Source organism: Silurus aristotelis (genome assembly GCF_946808225.1).
Source record: "Silurus aristotelis genome assembly, chromosome: 8".
Lineage (NCBI taxonomy): Eukaryota > Metazoa > Chordata > Actinopteri > Siluriformes > Siluridae > Silurus > Silurus aristotelis.
Window position 1 is genome coordinate 8,817,479 of NC_139581.1, and position 12,461 is coordinate 8,829,939.

General features: G+C 39.4%; 1 long non-coding RNA gene across 1 annotated transcript; it reads right to left on the reverse strand.

Moving 5' to 3' along the window:
* Positions 1-306: 306 nt before the first annotated feature.
* Positions 307-2,643, reverse strand: LOC310729728. The gene is made up of 4 exons (XR_014534626.1): positions 2,421-2,643; positions 1,549-1,714; positions 1,129-1,189; positions 307-584 (listed from the first exon to the last, which is right to left on the reverse strand). It is a non-coding gene; the product is annotated as an uncharacterized lncRNA (long non-coding RNA).
* Positions 2,644-12,461: the final 9,818 nt, after the last annotated feature.

Below are 12,461 nucleotides of genomic sequence, written 5' to 3' on the forward strand. Positions count from 1 at the left end.
ATTCTGTTTTTTTCTGTGATTACAGTGAAAGATAGAAGACAATGCAGCGCTTCTGCACCCACTGACTAAGGAAAACGTGTACAAATGAGCTTAGCACAATAGAATAAATACAATGTGTGGGTGGCATCTGGAAGGACTAGACAGCATAATTAGCTCCTTGGGTGAGCAAACTGCTTTGTAAGTAGATGCATATAAAGAACATACAATCACAGCCAGGACAAATTGGACATTATATGTATATATAAATTTCTTTTTTTTTTTTTTTTAATTAAATTGCCTTTTTATATATTTAAACCGACCACAGATGTACTGTAGCTGATCACATGTTCTTTTTACTTTTTAAATATTTCATTTACACACAGACAGTATAGCAGGGAACCTGAGTAATGTTAGCTATGAAAAATACACAAAGAAGAGCACAGTTTAAATCGGATAGCAAACATTCTGTTCAGATAACAATATCAGTGAACACTGTCATCAGCAAATTTATGTTTTCTACTTCTGCTTCCCTTCTGGCTCTGTACTCAATCTACTCCTTCACTTTGCTGATGTGATAACTGGATCGCAGGATGCAGGATCGACAGCTTTAAAGAGGCACAAAGTAAATAATCAAAATTTGGAATCAGCAAACAGTATAAAAATGTACAACAGGAACTGAGAACACGAGATAGAAACAGATCAAGATTATGAAGGTAAAAAAATTAATCCGTAAACACAATAACAAGGTTTGGTGTGGATAAAGGTGCAAGAACAACAGAGTGTGTATTTCACATACTTGCAGTCCATGGCTGTCATGTTTGTAAATGATGGTTCTTGGGAAATGGAGTCTGAAATGTACTATAATCTGACAATAAGGAACTGTGTCAATTAGGAACTTAAAAAGGGTCTTAAAGTCTTTTCTAATCAGGAAACATGTTTCTATGCACATTGTATGTTATCCAAGATTTCAAGTAAAATCAATTGTTTTTTATTTTCAGTGCAACGTATATGTTTGCAATAGTAGACGGAAACAAATCAGCTTTCCTCCAGAACCAAAGTGCTACATAAAACTACATAAATTTGCACTAAACACCACATTAACATTTACCTTTTACAGCAATTGGTAGACACACATACAGAGCGACTTACAACTGAGCAGTTGAGGGTTAAGGGTCTTGCTTAAGGGCCCAGCAATTGCAGCTTGTTGGTGCTGGAAACATAACCAGACCTACATAAACTACACGTGCAAAAAACACACCACAGGACGATTAATAACATTTAAATTGGAAATAATCGGATCAGAAATGTCTCAAGCACACTTTTGTTGGAATCTATTTTGGAGTTGTGAAGAACACTTGCAGTGCTTCTGCCAGTGCTATTTGCAATTAAGCATTGCTGGGCCACACTTCATTAAAGTATCTCCTTTATGACTTAAGAATCATAATCTAGGATTATGGCCTATCAGTCACTGCACTCACAGGACTTGGTCACATGTCACAAATCCCTCACACCAGTTCCTTATCAATTTGATTAGCAGTTGCATACAGCCTCAACTTTCACAGGACTCACATTTGTCCTGCATGTTTTTTATTCTTGTTCCAAGATTTAATTTATGGTCATTGTTTCTTTGTTTTCAACACCCGGCTGAGGAAGTCAATTTTTTCTCCCTGCCCAGCAGAGGATGTTGCTCCACCTTCTTGCTTTTATCAATCAGGAACCCAACTGCAGAGACACACTTGAGATGTGCAAAGGCATGATTTATTTTAATGGAAAAAAAAAAAAAAAAAAAAAAAAAGGAAGAATCTCGGAAAGACAGGAGGCTTGGGAAAACGGAAAAGCCAGGAGACTCAGGAAGACTTGAGAAAAACAGCAGACAAAGAAATCAAACAAAATAGAAAGACACTCAAAACAGAAACCCACACAACCAGATTCAAATGCAAATATCAAGACAGACAAATACAAAGACTAATATAAAGACTAGTATAACATGACAAAAATAATGACAATATAATGACTGTTCCGCAACAAAAGTAAAGACGAATACAATGAAGCAACAAAAACCAAGGCAAGAGGGGTAACTTAAATACATCACATTAACAAGGAGCAGGTGGGAGACATTAAGCAGTTAGGGGCTAGGGAGTAGGGGCTAAGGGCCCAGTGGTGGCATCTGGTGGCCAAAGCAAAAATTAACCCAAAAAAATAAAAAATTAAATTAAATAAAATTAAATTTAAAAAAAAGTCCAGACCCTGACAGGACCCCTCCGGACCACCCTAGCCAGGTGGGCCGGAGCACTCAGAGGAAGGCCTCCATCTACCTGCGAGGGTCAGAGGTTTGGCAACTTCCTATTTGGTGCTCAGGAAACTCTGGAGCATAGCAGCGCCCTCTGCAGGGCTCAGAAACGGAAAATAAATAAATAAATTCAAAAAAACACCACACACACCTTTTCAGTGTTAAGGAGCAAAGCCCTCTGCAAGGCTCAGGAACAAAGAAACCACCTTTCGGTGCTCAGGATCGGAGCCCTCTCTGGCGCCCTTTGCAGAGCTTGGGAAAACGGAAAAGCCAGGAGACTCAAGAACATGGGAGAAGACTAGAGAAGACAGGAGACACCAGGAGACTCGGGTAGACAGAAGAAGCCAGGAGACTCGGGAAGACAGGTGACTAGAGAAGACTTGAAAAACAGCAGACAAAGTAATTATACAAAATAGAAAGACACTCACCAAACAGAACAACAAACAAACCCACACATAACCAGATTCAAACGGAAACATCAAGACAGACAAATGCAAAGACCAATTAAAAGACAAGTATACCATGACAAAAATAATGCCACCTTTACCACAACAAAAGTAAAGACAAATATAATAAAGCACCAAAAAACAAGGCAAAAGGGGTAACTTAAATACATCACATTAACAAGGAGCAGGTGGGAGACATTAAGCAGTTAGGGGCTAGGGAATAGTGGCTAAGGGAGTAGGGGCTAAGGGCCCAGTGGCTAAGAGGAAATGTATCTATATATTAATATATTGTTGTTTTTAGAAGTTTCTGTCACTGAGATGAATTTTTTTGTGTGAGCAATAAGACTAAATCTGATTAATTATGCCAGTGTTTAGGTCAATCTGCTGGCACTTAAAATGTTCTATTTTTATATGAATTTGCATATAAAATGTATAATGTATATATTTGCAAACCGCTACTGGTTGGGTACATTCATTTTCAGTAACTTTAATGTTAAACTACAGTTGGTGACTTCAGACAGCAAACTGGACTGATCTGGGATAATTGGACATTTTTATTTTTTTAGTGTAATAACTCAATTAAATATACAAATGGAATAGTCCTGTATCTGACAGCAGCTTAACCCTGTATGGCATTGCATTATTTAGTTTTGTCTTTTGAAATTCTGCTCATCACCGACTAGACATCTGGTGCATAACTGATAGTGATTAAGCATTGTAGGATTACAGACAATGCAAGCCATTACCGTCAGTGCAGTGTGTATTTGGTTTTGTGTATGTGTGTGTGTGTGTCCTAACAACCTTCCTAACAGCTGTGTGAAGTCCTGCTAATGTGTGGTAATTAGCACTGATTCCAGGGTCCTGCACACAGCAGTGTGTACATCTGTATGAGTGTGTGTGTGTGTGTGTGTGTGTGTGTGTGTGTGTGTGTGTGTGTGTGTGTGTAAGAGAGAGAGAGAGAGAGAGAGAGAGAGAGAGAGAGAGAGAGAGAGAGAGAGAGAGAGAGAGAGAGAGAGAGAGAAATAAAGAGAGAGTTCATTATCGGCCCAGTCCATTATCCTGAGTGGTCTAACTGCAGGTGTTAAATGCGCCATGATCTTTCCTGTGTCACTCTCTCAGCTCGATAAACTATAGATCAAATAATTAAGTAAGTAAGGACACACTGAGGTACACTGGATCATTTTGAATATCAAGACTAGATGCTCACCTCACATACTGTAGACTAAAAAAAAAAAGTTTATGGACTCACCTTAAGATTTCTATGTGCCTTTTGAACATCCCATTCCACATTTAGTCCCATTTGCTGTTTTAATAACCTTCACTTTTTTGGGAAGATGTTTCTCTATATTATAGAAAATGTGTGATTTCAGTTACAAGGGTGTTAGCAAATTCAGCTACTGATGTACAGTAGGGTGAGAAGGCCTGGGTTGCAAGACAGCATTCCAAATCATGGAAAAGGTACTGTAAGGTACTGTATTCAGTAGGGTTGAGGTCAAACCTCGACAGTAGGTCACCCCAAATCTTCCACTGCAACCCATGCAAACTATATCTTCATGAAGCACACTTTGTGCACAGGGGCGTTGTCATGCCGATGCACAGGTTTCAGTTTCATAGTTTAAGTAAGAGGGAAAATGTGATCAAAAGGCATTCTATACAATTATGTGCCTCCAACTTTGTGGTGACAGTTTGGGGAAGAACCAAATACAACTGGAAAAGTGTCCAAATACTTTTGTCCATGTAGTGGATTTGTCTATTTAAAAAATACTATTAAGGCTATGATTTTTAGTGCAATGTGTTAGATGTTCCAAAGAATTCTATATTTTTCACTTCTTTTGGATGACAGAATTGGAGAATTGGAGCATGTTTGTTTGCCAGTGCTTTTTGCTTTCATTTTCTTCTCATGAATACTATTTATTTGTGAAAGAACTCTCCAGGTTCACTGTTGGATTTAATCCTGCTTTTGTTTCAGAAGCTTATTTGTCCAAATCTGCTTTGAATGTAATATTCTTCCCTGTGATATCAAGTAGGTGGTAGGTCATTAAAATGTGGAGGAAATTGAAGATCTTTACTCTTATCTGCCATCTGGATTGTTCCCCCATGATGGATCTATCAGCTGTTCTTCTGCTCTCCGGTTCCTCACTAAAGCCCAAGCAGAGCTCTGCATATCAAACTTTGTGAAACATGCATCTGCACGACAGACCACTTACATATTAATGAATATGGATAAGCATTAGTGAATGCTGAAAGAAAAGCATTTGACAGACTCCAAATGCAGTAAACAGTGAAATTTTTTACACTCTTCAAAATTATGGATTGACTCTGTTTTAGGGTCACAAACATGAGTACACGCCTTACTTTTCAGCAACCATTTTAATATTTATTTTCAAGAGACAATACTATGGAAATAAAAATGAGATATATAGTTTTATATAGTTTATATAGTTGTCATTGTGCAGCTTGTATAGCAGTACAGATTTCCTAACATATAAAGACATTAATGGCATTATTGACTAAATAACTCGCAACGAAAGTGAATACAGTCAACCCCCGATAATTCGCGGTTCGGAACTCACAGTTTGGAAAATTTGCGGGTTCTCGTTCGGAACCTAACTAACAGCAAGCAATCCCACAGTGGGACCAAATGTTCAGGAACGTTAGGAATAACGTTTTAAACTTTGTTTTCACTAACAAATTTCATAATGTTTAAAACACATTATTGTATTAAGATAAGATAAGATAAGATAAGATAAGATAAGATAAGATAAGATAAGATAAGATAAGATAAGATAAGATAAGATAATACCTTCATCCCACAGTGGGGAAATTTCTTTGTTACAGCAGCAAGAAAAAAAATAAAAATAAATGCAAATATATAAAAGAATAGACGAATAGACATACTATAGTATACAAGTATATACACAACACAATTTATAGATACAAATAAGGAAAAAGTATGTATTGCAGGTAATATTGCACACAGGTGGTATTGCACATATTGCAGGTAATATTGCACACAGGTAGTATTATTACACAGTTAAACAGTAATAACAGTAACTATTACACAGTTAAACAGTAATAACAGTGTGTATTATAGTGACTGGTTTACTGGGAGCAGCTTTGATTGTAAAGTCTAATAGCAGCAGGGAGAAAAGACCTTCTGTATCGCTCCTTCAGACACTTAGGATGTATCAGTCTGTCACTGAAGGAGCTGCTCAATGATGAAACGGTTTCATACAGGGGGTGAGAGGCATTCTCCAGTAATGATGATAGTTTTGCTACCATCCTCCTTTCTCTTACCTTCTGTACAGTGTCCAGGGAAATCCCCAGGACTGAGCTGGCCTTCCTGATCAGCTTGTCTAGTCTCTTCCTATCTGCAGTAGAGATGCTGCTGCCCCAGCAGACAACACCATAGAATATGGCTGAGGCCACCACAGAGTCAATAAAGGTCTTCAGTTGCTCTCCTTGCACTCCAAAAGACCTTAGTCTCCTCAGCAGAAAGAGTCTGCTCTGCCCTTTCTTATAAATTGCGTCAGTGTTGTCTGTCCAGTCCAGTTTGTTGTTTAGGTGAACACCCAGGTATTTGTAAGAGTCCACTCTCACAATGTCCTTTCCCTGAATGTTTACCAATGGTAATGATGAAGTGTGTTCGTGCCTATGGAAATCCACCACCAGTTCTTTGGTTTTCCCCGCATTAGTCTGGAGGCAGCTCCGTTGGCACCAGTCCACAAAGTTCTGTATAAGTCCTCTGTACTCCCTGTCATCAATGTGACAATGTATAGATGAATTCACTAAGGTACCATAGGGGCTGCAGGGTGCGTAAAAATTTGACGGATTTTCAGAACTCGCGGGGATCTTAGAACCTAACCTGGTTCTGGTGGACCACTGTACACCCTAAGTGAACATGTCAAAACTGTGTCTAAAGTTTTATTATTTTATGTGCGTACACTTGTTATCTAGCATTGCCTTAATCCTCCTGCACATCGAAGTCAACAGAGCTGCATAGGTTGTTGCTGGGATCCTCTTCATGACATCATGGAGTTCAGGTCTGTAAACATACTTTGCTATTCAATCACCCTCATCTTCAGCTTCCTCAACAAGGCAGTGGTCCTCTTGGTGGTGTGTTTGGGGTTGTTATGTTGGAAAACTGCCATTCGGCCTAGTTTCTGAAGGGAGGGCATCATGTTCTGCTTCAGAATGTCACACTACATGTTTGAATCCATGTTTCCCTCAATAAACCACAGCTCCCCAGTACCTGCAGCACTCATGCTGCCTCAGACACTGATGCTCTTGGTACTCCTCACCAGGGTTTTGCCACACATGCTGGACACCAGTTGATCTCATCAGACCACAGGAAATGGTTCCAGTAATTCATGCTCTTGATCAGGTTGTCTTCAGCAAAATGTTTGTGGGCTTTCTTGTGAGCCAGCTTTAGAAGAGGCTTTTTTCTGAGACGACGACCATGTTACAGTGTGGCGTATGGTTTGCACCAAGTAGACCTACCGCCTCTGCAACCTCTAAAGCATGCTGCAGCACTTATATGTCTGTTTTTTGAAGTCAGCTTCTGCACTTGACACACAGCATGAGGACTCAGCTGCTTTGATCGACCCTTGTGAGGCCTGTTTCAAGTGGAAAACGTCTTGGAAATCGTCTGTATGACCCTGGCCACTGTACTGTAATTTAGTTTCAGGGTATTACTGATCTTCTTATAGCCTCGGCCATCTTTGTGGAGAGCAACATTTCTAATTCTCAAATTCTCAGGTTTTTTGCTATAATGTGCCATGTTGAACATCTGGTGGTCAGTATGAGAGAATTGTACTTAAAACATTAAAACAAGGTGAAACCAGTATCTTATTTTTTTTTGTCAAGCAGACAAAAAAAAAATTAACATGATAAATAGGACATGTGGCTTTGCACGTTTAAGCGACATACAGCTGTTATCACTTAGAATTTACTCACTTTTGTTGCCAGTTATTTAGACAATAATGGCTGTATGTTAAGTTATTTTCAATGGACAGTAAATTTGTACTGCTATACAAGCAGCAGGTGTGGTGTTTAATAATAGGTACTTAAATGCAACCTGTGGTCCTGAGCTATTATAATAGCCACCAGTGTCATGTGTTCCTGTCCCATTCTTTTCTTTGGATGGGTTTCTCTCTAATTGGAGACCACTCTGTGAAGCTGGGGATGATTTCATATCCACAGCTTAAAGATCCATGTAGTTATTAAGCAGCTCAAGAACTTCGAGTTGGATTTGAACTGTAATTAATATCAGCAGTTTACTAAAATACAATGCACAGGACCACAGGTCGCATATATGGCTCCTATCAGTGCACAACTCAACAATGATGGATTTGTAAAGAATGGATTTGGTGACACCCAGATGACGATGATCCTGTTTTGACTGGTTTCTCTAAAGGTTTCTTCCTCATGCCATCTCACCGAGTTTTTCCTTGTTACAGCTGCTACTGGCTTGCTCACTAGGGCTAAACTTTAGGGAACACACTTAAAGGCACGAAATCTGCATAATGCATTCCTCTATACAACTTTATACTTCTTGTTGTTTTTCTATAAAGCTGCTTTTTTAAAGCTTAACAATGTCCATTGTTAAAAGATCTATACAAAATAAAAATAAACTGATTTGATTTGTTTTATATGTTAGCACACTATCAAAATGAATTGCACTTACATCCATTTTCCTGGTTAATACTTGACAATGTTTTTGAAATAATGCTCCACTTAATGTCTTTGACATGTCTCAAAGCTCAGCTTGACTGACATCACAAAGCAAATACTGTATATTAAATCAAACCAAATTTTATTTGTCACATACTAATACATACAGAGTACGACATGCAGTGAAATGGTTTATACGACTGTCCGGCATGAGGGAATAGAATGGGGAGAAAAAAAAAACAAGGAAAAAGAGGCAGATAAAGAGTATGAACTATGTAAGATATAAAATATATAAAGACATACATGAGGAAAAGTGTATATACAAGGCAAGCCTATGACAGTAAACAGTAATCAAGTAGGTTGAGGTGATTGTCTTTAAAGTAAACGTGTGCGGTGTGGTGTGGTATAAAGTGCACTGTGCTCTGCAAGACCACATATATATATATATATATATATATATATATATATATATATATATATATATATATATATATATATATATATACAGTGAGGAAAATAGGTATTTGAATACCCTGCTATTTTGCAAGTTCTCCCACTTAGAAATCATGGAGGGGTCTGAAATTGTCATCGTAGGTGCATGTCCACTGTGAGAGACATAATCTAAAAAAAAAAATCCAGAAATCACAATGTATGATTTTTAAACTATTTATTTGTATGATACAGCTGCAAATAAGTATTTGAACACCTGAGAAAGTCAATGTTAATATTTGATACAGTAACCTTTGTTTGCAATTACAGAGGTCAAACGTTTCCTGTAGTTTTTCACCAGGTTTACACACACTGCAGGAGGGATTTTGGCCCACTCCTCCTTCTCTAGATCAATCAGGTTTCTGGCCTGTCGCTGAGAAACACGGAGTTTGAGCTCCCTCCAAAGATTCTCTATTGGGTTTAGGTCTGGAGACTGGCTAGGCCATGCCAGAACCTTGACATGCTTCTTACAGAGCCACTCCTTGGTTATCCTGGCTGTGTGCTTCGGGTCATTGTCATGTTGGAAGACCCAGCCTCGACCCATCTTCTAAGCTCTAACTGAGGGAAGAAGGTTGTTCCCCAAAATCTCGCAATACATAGCCCCGGTCATCCTCTCCTTAATACAGTGCTGTCACCCTGTCTCATGTGCAGAAAAACACCCCCAAAACATGATGCTACCACCCCCATGCTTCACAGTAGGGATGGTGTTCTTGGGATGGTACTCATCATTCTTCTTCCTCCAAACACGTTTAGTGGAATTATAACCCAAAAGTTCCATTTTGGTCTCATCTCACCACATGACTTTCTCCCATGACTCCTCTGGATCATCCAAATGGTCATTGGCAAACTTAAGACGTGCCTGGACATGTGCTGGTTTAAGCAGGGGAACCTTCCTGCCATGCATGATTTCAAACCATGACGTCTTAGTGTATTACCAACAGTAACCTTGGAAACGGTGGTCCCAGCTCTTTTCAGGTCATTGACCAGCTCCTCCCGTGTAGTTCTGGGCTGATTTCTCCCCTTCCTTAGGATCATTGAGACCCCACGAGGTGAGATCTTGCATGGCGCCCCAGTCCGAGGGAGATTGACAGTCATGTTTAGCTTCTTCCATTTTTCCAACAGTGGACCTTTTTTCACCAAGCTGCTTGGCAATTTCCCCGTAGCCCTTTCCAGCCTTTTGGAGGTGTACAATTTTGTCTCTAGTGTCTTTGGACAGCTCTTTGGCCTTGGCCATGTTGGTAGTTGGATTATTACTGATTGTATGGGGTGGACAGGTGTCTTTATGCAGCTAACGACCTCAAACAGGTGCATCTAATTTAGGATAATAAATGTAGTGGAGGTGGACATTTTAAAGGCAGACTAACAGGTCTTTAAGGGTCAGAATTCTAGCTGATAGACAGGTGTTCAAATACTTATTTGCAGGTGTATCATACAAATAAATAGTTTAAAAATCATACATTGTGATTTCTGGATTTTTTTTTGTAGATCATGTCCCTCACAGTGGACATGCACCTACGATGACAATTTCAGACCCCTCCATGATTTCTAAGTGGGAGAACTTGCAAAATAGCAGGGTGTTCAAATACTTATTTTCCTCACTGTATATATATATATATATATATATATATATATATATATATATATATATATATATATATATATATATATATACAGTACAGACCAAAAGTTTGGACACACCTTCTCATTCAAAGAGTTTTCTTTATTTTCATGACTATGAAAATTGTAGAGTCACACTGAAGGCATCAAGGGCTATTTGACCAAGAAGGAGAGTGATGGGGTGCTGCGCCAGATGACCTGGCCTCCACAGTCAACGGACCTGAACCCAATCGAGATGGTTTAGGGGTGAGCTGGACCGCAGAGTGAAGGCAAAAGGGCCAACAAGTGCCAAGCATCTCTCAGGAAACTCCTTCAAGACTGTTGGAAGACCATTTCAGGTGACTACCTCTTGAAGCTCATCAAGAGAATGCCAAGAGTGTGCAAAGCAGTAATCAAAGCAAAAGGTGGCTACTTTGAAGAACATAGAATATGAAATTTTTCAGTTGTTTCACACTTTTTTATGTATATAATTCCATATATAATTCCACATGTGTCTACAATTTTCATAGTCATGAAAATAAATGAAACTCTTTGAATGGGAAGGTGTGTCCAGACCTTTGGTCTGTACTGTATATATATATATATATATATATATATATATATATATATATATATATATATATATATATATACACAGTGAGGAAAATAAGTATTTGAACACCCTGCTTTTTTGCAAGTTCTCCCACTTAGAAATCATGGAGGGGTCTGAAATTGTCATTGTAGGTGCATGTCCAGAAAAAATCCAGAAATCACAATATATGATTTTAAACTATTTATTTGTATGATACAGCTGCAAATAAGTATTTGAACACCTGTCTATCAGCTAGAATTCTGACCCTCAAAGACCTGTTAGTCTGCCTTTAAAATGTCCACCTCCACTACATTTATTATCCTAAATTAGATGCACCTGTTTGAGGTCTTTAGCTGCATAAAGACACCTATCCACCCCATACAATCAGTAATAATCCAACTACTAACATGGCCAAGACCAAAGAGCTGTCCAAAGACACTAGAGCCAAAATTGTACACCTCCACAAGGCTGGAAAGGGCTACGGGGAAATTGCCAAGCAGCTTGGTGAAAAAAGGTCCTCTGTTGGAGCAATCATTAGAAAATGGAAGAAGCTAAACATGACTGTCAATCTCCCTCGGACTGGGGCTCCATGCAAGATCTCACCATGTGGGGTCTCAATGATCCTAAGGAAGGTGAGAAATCAGCCCAGAACTACACGGGAGGAGCTGGTCAATGACCTGAAAAGAGCTGGGACCACCGTTTCCAAGGTTACTGTTTGTAATACACTAAGACGTCATGGTTTGAAATCATGCATGGCCTGGAAGGTTCCCCTGCTTAAACCAGCACATGTCCAGGCACGTTTAAAGTTTGCCAATGACCATTTGGATAATCCAGAGGAGTCATGGGAGAAAGTCATGTGGTCAGATGAGACCAAAATAGAACTTTTGGGTCATTATTCCACTAAACGTGTTTGGAGGAAGAAGAATGATGAGTACCATCCCAAGAACACCATCCCTGCTGTGAAGCATGGGGGTGGTAGCATCATGCTTTGGGGGTGTTTTTCTGCACATGGGACAGGGCGACTGCACTGTATTAAGGAGAGGATGACCGGGGCCATGTATTGTGAGATTTTGGGGAACAACCTCCTTCACTTAGTTAGAGCATTGAAGATGGGTCGAGGCTGGGTCTTCCAACATGACAATGACCCGAAGCACACAGCCAGGATAACCAAGGAGTGGCTCTGTAAGAAGCATATCAAGGTTCTGGCATGACCTAGCCAGTCTCCAGACCTAAACTCAATAGAGAATCTTTGGAGGGAGCTCAAACTCCGTGTTTCTCAGCTACAGGCCAGAAACCTGACTGATCAAGAGAAGATCTGTGTGGAGGAGTGGGCCAAAATCCCTCCTGCAGTGACCTGCTGAAAAACTACAGGAAACGTTTGACCTCTGTAATTGCA